The following is an 11,334-nucleotide window of genomic DNA, read 5'->3' on the forward strand; positions in this document are numbered from 1 at the left end:
GATCGACAAAAAGCTGCTGGGATGCGCCCCCCCCCCCCCCCCACCACCAACACCACCGACACCTAGCAATCATTGAAGTCTTACGAAAGTCCAGTGTTTAAAAGTTAAAGTCTGTTTTGTTTGACGACGTAACTATAGCACATTGATTAATTAATCATCGGCTGTTGGTAAAGTTAGTCTGTTTTGTTTGTAGTCCGTTTGCGTCAAAAATGAACCGATGAATGAAACTAAAATTCGTATAACAACATATTATTACGTTTTAAATCAATACCAAAAAATATATATTTATTTTTAGAAACAATGTCTATGTAAATAAAAAAGTGAAATCTAATTTTTCGTAATCGGCTTCACTTGACTTGCCAGCCGTGGAATGTGCTGTCCTGTCTGTGGGATGGTGCATATGAAAGATCCCTTGCTGCTAATCGAAAAGAGTAGCCCATGAAGTGGCGGCAGCGGGTTTCCTTTCTCAATATCTGTGTAGTTCTGACGCCATGTAACCGTAAATAAAATGTGTTGAGTGCGTCGTTAAATAAAACATTTCCTTCCTTGCCTTGCCACTGAAATAATCGATATAATGCTTTACACAATTATTGTTAGTTTGTTTTTGTTTCACAACAACACTCAATGATTAATTAATGTGCTCTAGTGGTGTCGTTAAACAAAACAAACGTCATACCTGTATTAGAAAAGAAGATTTAACCTATGCAATTTGATGGTAATTTGTAAAGAAACTTTTTTTATATATATATTGAATTTTTTTTTTTTAATAAAATGTTTCTATATGAATTTTAACTTTATTCAATATATTTTATTTTCATTTCAACTTATTTTCGTGCTTATATCCAATTAAGGTTCAAGCACGCTGTCCTGGGCACACACCTTAGCTATATGGGCTGTCTGTCTCGGGCAGTGGGTTAGTTGTTAGTGGTTAGTGAGAGAATGTAGGGAAATAGATAACCTAAACACTAGAATGTAAGTAAAGTATGATTTCAAAAACGACTCTAATAGTAATAAATATGCCTTAGTGTTTAAGAACTAGGGTATGTCGCTTTAAACAAAAGAAAACTTAAACCTTTCACTCAGATTGCTTGCTAATCAGAAAGCATTTCATAACAATAGTGCCCCCCCCCCACCCCCCAAACACCCCACCCCCACCCCCATCGCTCCGGATTTTGATCAGGGTAAACTTCTAGAACATGTAATTAATTAAAAATGCATTCTTCAGTCTAAAAATATGCATGATCGGGCAAACATAGTGCTGTGGTGCTGGCGGTCATGCTGTAAAAAAAAATAAAAAAAACGCCCCCGCTTCCGTAGTAAGTGGAGTATTTATATACTAATATTGTAGACGTTTATAGTTACCATCCTGTTTAACACTATCGTCACTGTCGTGTTTATTGACGCTAGGGTCGATATCGGGGGGTGGGGGGGGGGTGTACAATTTCTAGTGGAGGGGGAGGGGGAGAGACACAAGCCATGTGTTTATCTTTTATTTGGAGTAAGTACAACAAAAGTACTTGTTCGTCCTCAAATGAGCGTGTGCGTGTTTGCGTGAGTAGGTGCGTGATTGTAATGTATGTCTGGCTGGGTGGAGGGTTGCATTTTAAACAGCACGGGCGTAGGAAGGTGCCAAAAAGTGTGTGTGGTGAGGCACCCCCCCCCCCCCCCCCCCCCCCCCCCATCCCCACACACACATATAAATACATGTAAAATGTATAAAAACCATCGTTGCTGCTACAGAGTGGGGGGGGGGGGACATGTTCCCTTCCCCCTCCCCACCCCACCCGCTTCCTACGCCAGTGAACCGAAACAGTGAATATCGGTCTTACTATCCTCTTGGAATATTCCGTTCAGTCGAGTTTAATTTTAATGACTTGTAGACACAGGCGCGGCTTCAGGCGGGGACCCAAGGGACCCGCCCCCTGCCTAATTTGGTCAAACAATATATATATTACAGAATACACAAAAATGTGAACTTATTCCGTCCACCTGTCAAGGACCTTTAAATTATATTGGGCCCCCTCTATTAAACATTATTGGATTGGCGCCTGATAGTCGTTTAAAAATAGTACATGCAACTTTATTTTAAAATTTACAATTTTTTATTAAGATTAAACTTACCCTTTTTTATTTAGAATAAACATACACTTTCTTATTTATTTAGAATAAACATACTTTCTTATTTATTTAGAATAAGCTTACATTTTCTTATTAAGAATAAACTTACAATTTTTTATTTAGAATAAACTTACATTTTCTTATTAAGAATAAACTTACCCTTTCTTGTTTTAGAATAAACTTAAACTTTCTTATTAAGAATAAACTTATACTTTCTTATTTAGAATACATTTACACTTTCTTATTTGGAATAAACTTACACTTTCTTATTTAGAATAAAATTGCACTTTCTTGTTTAGAATAAAGTTACGTTTTCTTAAATAGAATACTTACACTTTCTTAAAGTGACAAACCCTAGTTTCAACCCCTGAAAATTAATACTAAGTTTAGTTAATCTACAAACCTGTAACACATATGGATAAATTACAACTGAATGAAACATGAGTCTGTGACTTTAAAATGGTGAAATACCGTCTAAAAATAGACTAAAACTCGACTTCATAACTGTTACTTCTCAGACGCATGTGCGTTTTTAAAAATATGAGAAATGCATTTTGTGATATTAAAAACACCAGGATGACCAAAAACACTTTGAATGTACGGAAATGGATAATCTAAACAATAAAATCTAACTAAAGTATGATTTCAGTTATCAAAAACTGCTTTAATAGTAAAAAATAGACCTAGTGTTTAAAAACTAGGGTATGTCGGGGTGAATTCAGAATTCGAACCCCTCTACTCAAAGTGAAAACTTCCCCCGCCATAGTCTAAACCCTCCCCCCGTATAATTCCACGAACACACACGCCTATAACTAAAATATTTCTTTCTTTCTATATCTAAAATTGGACTATTTCTCATTCCCACCTAACATGCCTTAGCAATATCGTATACAATGCAGACAATCTGTCTATCGGAAATCCATTTTTAGTCATAATCTGATTATATAAAATTTCATGAACATCGGCTTTTATCAAGTGTTCCTTGGCCGAGAGAAGGAAACACTCCCAGGAAACTCGTTCCACAAGGAAAAGTTTAAAATGTGTTTTGTTTAACGACACCACTAGAGCACATGATTTATTAATCCTCAGTTAATGGATGTCTGATTAGAAAGATAAACTACTTTAGATTCCCCCTTTTTTTATTTTTATTATTCTTTTTTTTTTAGCACTTTATTCACACTACAAATCTATTTTGCTTGATATTCTATGTATTAACTTTGTTATGAATATTTATTGTAGTCTTTCTTCCGGTTTCACTTTATCTGCACTGTTAATTTGTCTTGCTTTATGTTTTATGTATTTACTTTGTTTCAAATATTTGTAGTAATAGTAGTCGCCTATAATGTTATAATATTTGTAATTAGGAGAGGGCCTCGTAAGTTGAATAACTTGTGCCCAATCCTTTTGTATATTAATATATACAATAAAATATGTTTCAAACAATGGATGTCTAACATTTAGTCATTCTGATATATAAGTCTTAAAGAGGATACCCGCTATATTTTTCTATTAGTAGCAAGGGATCTTTTATATGCACCGTTCCCACAGACATGATAACACATACCACGTTTTTTTATTTATTATACCAATCATGATGCACTGACTGGAACGAAAAATAGCCAAAGGGCCTACCGACAGGGATCGATCCTTAACCGATCGCGCATCAAGCCAGTGGGCTATTTATTATACCTTCCCGTACCAGTTCCACGAGCTGATATATATATATATATATATATATATATATATATATATATATATATATTATCTGTGTTATCATGTTGTTAACGTGTTAATCATGTTTCATGTTGGAGGGAAATAGAAACTATATCACCAACCTGTTCTGTCATTTAAATTCGTCAGAAAATAAGAAAGAAAGAAAAATCAACATTGTTTTTAATATGGAAAATATCAACCGAGTTTATGTTAAGGAAGAAAGGAAGAAAGGAAATGTTTTATTTAACGACGCACTCAACACATTTTATTTACGATTATATGGCGTCGGACATATGATTAAGGACCACACACAGATATTGAGAGAGGAAACCCGCTGTCGCCACTTCATGGGCTACTCTTTTCGATTAGCAGCAAGGAATCTTTTATATGCACTATCCCACAGACAGGATAGTACATACTACGGTCTTTGTTACACCAGTTGTGTAGCACTGGCTGGAATGAGAAATAGCCCAATGGGCCCACCGACGGGAATCGATCCTAGATCGATCGCGCATCAGGCGAGCGCTTTACCACTGAGCTACGTCCTGCCCCCCAGAGTCTATGTTAAAGGCGCATACCCTAGTTTGAGTCCGTGAAAATAAGACACTAAGTTTGGATAACCTACAAACCTATAACACTTCTGAATAAATTTACAATAAACTGAAACAAGATGTGTGACGATAAAACGGGGAAATAGCCTTAAAAATAGACTAGAACACCACGTCTCTGTAACTGTTACTTCTCACAGACGCACGTGCGTTTTTTATAATTATTACAAATGTATTTTGTGACATTACAAATACCAGAATGACCAAAAACACTTCGGATGTACGAAAATGGATAATCTAAATAATAAAATATGAGTAGTGTCTGATTTTAATTATAAAAAAACAGCTCAAATATTGATAAATTCGCCAGTGTTTAAAAACTAGGGTCTGACCCTTTAATCGGTATTTGTCGAGCCTCTGCCTCGACAAATACCGATTAACTAGACGAGGTTAAAGGGACATTCCTAAGTTTGCTGCATTGTAAGATGTTTCCGACTAATAAAATAGTTCTACGATTAAACTTACATATTAAATATATTTTCTTGTTTAGAATATCAGTGTCTGTATATTCAATGTGTTTCTGGTCGTCTTAATATTTGTAAGAAGCTCAAACTGGATTTTGTCTTCAAATAATTTCGTACGTACGAATTTTTTTTATTTTAGGAAATACAAACCTAGTACAAATATTAGAACGATCAGAAACACGTTAATAAATCAATGTGCTCTAGTGGTGTCGTTAAACAAAACAAACTTTTAACATTAAGAGCCGAATTTACAAAGCCTCATTTTGACGTGCGTACCTTTAACACAATGCTTAAACGCAGATACGGTTTCGTAAATTCGGCCATTGGTATTTGGCTGGTAAAATTCTATTTAAATTGAGCTCTTATTAATAATTTACATATCTGAAAATTAGCTTTCAAAAAACAAACAAAAGAAAACCAAAATTTTCAGTATGAGCCATGGTATTGTTTAAAATATTTGAATTAATAATAAACAATCAAAATTGGTTCACGTTTGACCTTGCCCCAAGTTTTTAACTTGCAAGACCGACTACCGTAACGTGCTATTTTCGTTGGCAGTTGTTTCAATTTTAAGTTAAAGCGACATTTCAACTGCATTTCCTCTATTTAAAGAGAGCGGATCTAAAGAAAGAAACCTTGGATGATCGGACCGCCTCGGATTATTGGTGCCGCTGTAAATCGATTGGTCAAACAATGCTGTAACCTTGCTTTACTTTCAGCCGGGCGACACCTTGCTGCAAGACACGCACCGCCAACTGCTACTGGCGAACCAGTCTCGGTGGTGTGGTGGTTTACCGATCGGGTTTAAGGCTAGTAGGTACTGGGATCGCATCTGGGTACCAGCTCCCACCCAGATGGAGTTTAACGACTCAGTAGCTAAAGTCCGAACCAAATTGTTAACAACTACGATAAATTACCCTCCTACCTTTAATTACCGTTAGATTTTCCCCCAAATTGTGTCTAGACACAAATCATTAATTGTCGTTAAACATTCATTCATTCATTCATTCAAATCATTGAAAAAACACCCCATTACAGTGACACAGGATCCACATACGAGACTGTAACGATGTCACCGGTATTTACTTCGCTGAGATTGCATAGGGCAAAATACATGCAGTTTTCTATCGTCTGCCATTTTGCTTGAGGGGTGGGTCGACAAGATGTAATCTAACAACGTCGTGACATGCGCTAAGGTATAACACACCCATCATGACGTCAGGTTAATTACGTCCCATACTTAGGACGCTTCCACCCCTCTTGAAGAACATTCCACACACACAAAAAAAGCAAAATAGCAGACGGTAAAAAAAGTGCATGTATTTTGCCCTAGATGAAATCTCAGCGAAATCGATACCGGTGACATCGTTACAGTCTCGTATGTGAAATCTGTGTCACTGTAATGGTTTTTTATGTTCAGACAAAAAGTCGACAAAATCTAATTTATCGTAGTTAATAATTTGGTTCGTACTAACCACTAACAACTAACCCACAAACTCTAACCCACTGTCCTGGACAAATAAACGGTCCAGATAGCTCAGGTGTGTGTCCAGGACATCGTACTTGAACCTGAACCTTGGATGCTAAACAATTTTTAATTTGTACATTTATTCTTAGAGGAAACCCTCTACATTTGTTCAATCTTCCATCAAGGGGTCTTTTATATGCATTTTCCCTATGGACAGGACAGCACATACCACGGCCTTTGATATACCAGTCGTGGGACACTGAATGGAATGGGGGAAATCAAGTCATTGACAGAACAGCACATACCACGGCCTTTGATATACCAGTCATGGGGCACTGAATGGAATGGGGAAAATCAAGTCATTGACAGAACAGCACATACCACGGCCTTTGATATACCAGTCATGGGGCCTTGAATGGAATGGGGAAAATCAAGTCAGAGACAGGACAGCACATACCACGGCCTTTGATACCAGTCGTGAGGCACTGGATGGGACGAGCAAAAACCCAATCAAAGAATGAGTCTACCAAAGAGGATTCGATCCTGCGACTAAAAGTATCTCAGACAAGCGCTCTGTTGACTGAACTAGAGCGCAGTGATTAGGCCTAGTACTACAAGATGTCGAGGAATAATGTTTTTAATTAAAGAGACTTTTTGTGTGTGTGTGTGTGTGTGTGTTTGCTGTCATGGTAACGTAGTTCCGACTAGTATAGTAAATTGTACCGGCACTATCACCCAGTCAACATGTATTTCTGCGGATCGATCCCCGTTGGTGGGCCCATTGGGCTATTTCTCGTCACAGACAGTCCACCACGACTGGTATATCAAAGGCCGTAGTATGTGTTATCTTGTCCGTGGGATGGTGCATATAAAAAATCCCTTGTTACTAATGGAAAAATGCAGCGGGTTTTTCTCTCTATGACTGCGTCAAAATGACCATATGTTTGACATCCAATAGCCGATGATTAATAAATCAATATGCTCTAGTGGTATCGTTAAACAAAAAAAAACTGTATGTATTTCTGCGCGAATAGGGGAGGGCCGTAGCCCAGTGATAAAGCGCTCGCCTGATGTGCGGTCGGTCTCAGATCGATCCCCGTCGGTGTGCTATCCTGTCTGTGGAATGGTGCAACTCTTTTTTTTATACGTCAAAAATTACTAAATGTTTGTTATCCAATAGCCGATAATTAATAAATCAATATGCCTTAGTGGTATCTTAACCGGCCTCGATGGTGTCGTGGTTAAGCCATCGGACACAAGGGTGGTAAGTACTGGGTTCGCAGCCCCGTACCGGCTCCCACTCAGAGTTTTAACGACTCAGGGTAAATGTAAGACCACTACACCGACTTCTCCCTCATTAACCACTAACGAATAATAACTAACCCTCTGTCCTGGACAGACAGCCCAGAAAGTTGAGATGTGTGCCCAGGACAGCGTGTTTGAACCTTATTTGGATATAAGCACGAAATAAGTTGAAATGAATGAATGAATGTATGAATGAATAAATAAATACATGGCTTCTTATTAATGTCATCCTATAGATTGTACTAATGAAGTAGCTTATGAAGGAAGGAAGGAAGGAAGGAAATGTTTTATTTAACGAAGCACTCAACACATTTCATTTACGGTTATATGGCGTCAGACATATGGTTAAGGACCACACAGATATTAAGAGAGGAAACCCGTTGTCGCCACATCATGGGCTACTCTTTTTTTCGATTAGCAGCAAGAGATCTTTTATATGCACCATCCCACAGACAGGATAACACATACCACGTCCTTTGATATACCAGTCGTAGTGCACTGGCTGGAGCGAGAAATAGCCCAATGGACCCACCGACGGGGATCGATGCCAGACCGACCGCGCATCAGGCGAGTGCTTTACCACTGGCTACTTCCCGCCCCCAAAGCTACCTTATGAAAGACAAGAAGAAGAAGAAGTAGAAGAAGAAGTAGAAGTAGAAGAAGAAGAAGAAGTAGAAGAAGAAGTAGAAGAAGAAGTAGAAGTAGAAGAAGAAGAAGAAGAAGAAGAAGAAGTAGAAGAAGAAGAAGAAGTAGAAGAAGAAGAAGAAGAAGAAGAAGTAGAAAAGAAGAAGAAGAAGAAGAAGAAGAAGTAGAAGAAGAAGAAGTAGAAGTAGAAGAAGTAGTAGTAGTAGAAGAAGAAGAAGTAGAAGAAGTAGAAGAAGAAGAAGAAGTAGAAGTAGAAGAAGAAGAAGAAGTAGAAGAAGAAGAAGTAGAAGAAGAAGAAGAAGAAGAAGAAGAAGAAGAAGTAGAAGAAGAAGAAGAAGTAGAAGTAGAAGAAATAGTAGAAGAAGTAGTAGAAGAAGAAGAAGTAGAAGAAGAAGTAGCAGAAGTAGAAGAAGAAGAAGTAGAAGAAGAAGTAGAAGAAGAAGAAGTAGAAGAAGTAGTAGTAGAAGAAGGAGAAGTAGAAGAAGTAGAAGAAGAAGAAGTAGAAGTAGAAGAAGAAGTAGAAGAAGAAGTAGAAGAAGTAGAAGAAGTAGAAGAAGAAGTAGAAGAAGAAGAAGAGTAGAAGACGAAGACGAAGACGTAGAAGTAGAAGAAGAAGAAGTAGAAGTAGAAGAAGAAGAAGAAGAAGTAGAAGACGAAGAAGACGAAGACGAAGTAGTAGAAGAAGTAGAAGAAGTAGAAGTAGAAGTAGAAGAAGAAGAAGAAGAAGAAGAAGAAGACGAAGAAGAAGAAGTAGAAGACGAAGACGAAGACGAAGAAGTAGAAGTAGAAGAAGAAGAAGAAGTAGAAGAAGAAGTAGAAGTAGAAGTAGAAGAAGAAGTAGAAGAAGAAGCAGAAGAAGCAAGAAGAAGAAGTAGAAGTAGAAGTAGAAGTAGAAGAAGAAGAAGTAGAAGAAGAAGAAGTAGAAGAAGAAGAAAAAGAAGTAGAAGACGAAGAAGACGAAGACGAAGTAGTAGAAGAAGTAGAAGAAGTAGAAGTAGAAGAAGAAGAAGAAGAAGAAGAAGTAGAAGACGAAGACGAAGAAGACGAAGACGAAGACGAAGAAGAAGAAGTAGAAGACGAAGACGAAGAAGTAGAAGTAGAAGAAGAAGAAGAAGTAGAAGAAGAAGAAGTAGAAGAAGAAGAAAAAGAAGTAGAAGACGAAGAAGACGAAGACGAAGTAGTAGAAGAAGAAGAAGAAGAAGAAGGAGGAGGAGGAGGAGGAGGAGGAGGAGGAAAATAAGAAAGAAAATACATATGAAGCAAGAATTAAACAGTGGAGCAAGAACTTTAAATTGTCATTGGTGTTAAAAATGAACACAATATATCGGTAACATCATTATAAAAAAAAGGTTTCACGAAGTAATGTCTACGCCCACGCATATCAAATGCTATAAAATATGAATAAAGCTACCGTCTAAAAATACAGGTTTAATATTTAAACGTTTCGGATATATCATTCGGTCTTCCCAGTGACACACGATGACATACAATTATAAATAATGATTCATGTTAACATTAGAACGTCGTAAGTTACTTGGGAGGTCAGGGGCATGTTGGACTGTTATTTACAGAGAGAGAGAGAGAGAGAGAGAGAGAGAGAGAGAGAGAGAGAGAGAGAGAGAGAGAGAGAGAGAAGCAGGCAGGCAGGCAGGCAGGCAGGCAGGCAGGCAGGCAGGCAGGCAGAGAGAGAGAGAGAGAGAGAGAGAGAGAGAGAGAGAGAGAGAGAGAGAGTTTCACATGATTTGAGGGGGTGGAAGTTAGCTCAGTCGGTAGAGCACTCGCCTGAGGTGCTTTGATCGTAAGATCGAACCTCCACAACGGATCCATTTGAATTCTTCCATCCGACCAGTGTCTCACAGCTGGTGTATAAAAGGTCGTGGTATGTGCTTCCCTGTCTATAAAAAGACTTAAGTACATATAACACATTCCTAGCTGAAAAAACATGTAGCCGGTTTCCTTTGGAGACTACGAATCAGGGCCCATATTTTCGAAGCTATCTTAGCGCTACATAATCGTAAAACCATCGTAGGTTGTGACGTCACTACAGCACACGCCATAGTGACGTCATAGCTTACGATGATTTTACGATTTCGCAGGCTAAGATTGCTTCGAAAATGTGGGCCCAGAATTACTGACTCCCACTAGTCGATGATTAATTAATGTGCTCTAGTAATATCGGTAAAACAGATTTAAACTGTCTGGTGGGTGAAACGGAGGCGTAACGTCGCATACGTCAGTTCGAATCGAGCTGCTAAAGATTGTCAAACACAATATGGCCCCCTGTTTGATCTGGTTGTTCGGGGTCTTTTCTCTTTGTTTTCTACCTGGCTATGTTTGTCTTCCCTGAGGCGGTGTGAATAGCGTTCCTCTTTGCCAGCGAGGAAGACATGTTTCTGTTCCCTTTTCGTAAAAGACAAGTCTGGTTTTGGCTAGAAACTAATCGCGAATACTTAACTGAAATGTTAATGTCAACTAGAACTCCTAAATATGACAACATTGCTTCTGTCGCAACCTTTGCGTGCTTCGTACATTGTAAACAGCCTGTATTTACTAGATACGTATAAGGAGAGGTTCCAGCAACTTTAAAACACAGTGTACATTTTGATATTAAGTTTTAAAGGGACATTCCTGAGTTTGTTGCATTGTAAGATGTTTCCGACTATTAAAATATTTCTACGATTAAACTTTTTATTTTATTTAATTTTTTTATTGTCCCCAGAATATAAAATGGCAGTGTCAGGGTTGGGGTGCCCTGAGCTCACTGTCTCACAATATTTTTTAAATTTCATATGGTATACAGTTTTATATACATACATATAAATGGCATATAAACTTACATATTAAATTTATTTTCTTGTTTATAATATCAGTGTCTGTATATTCAATGTGTTTCTGGTCGTCTTAATATTTGTAAGAAGCCCAAACTAGATTTTGTCTTCAAATATACGAAAAACAATATTTTAGGAAATAAAATGAAATTTAACCTAGAACAAATGTTAGAACGATCAGAAAC

This window comes from Gigantopelta aegis, chromosome 12 (genome assembly GCF_016097555.1).
Source record: "Gigantopelta aegis isolate Gae_Host chromosome 12, Gae_host_genome, whole genome shotgun sequence".
Taxonomy (NCBI): Eukaryota; Metazoa; Mollusca; class Gastropoda; order Neomphalida; family Peltospiridae; genus Gigantopelta; species Gigantopelta aegis.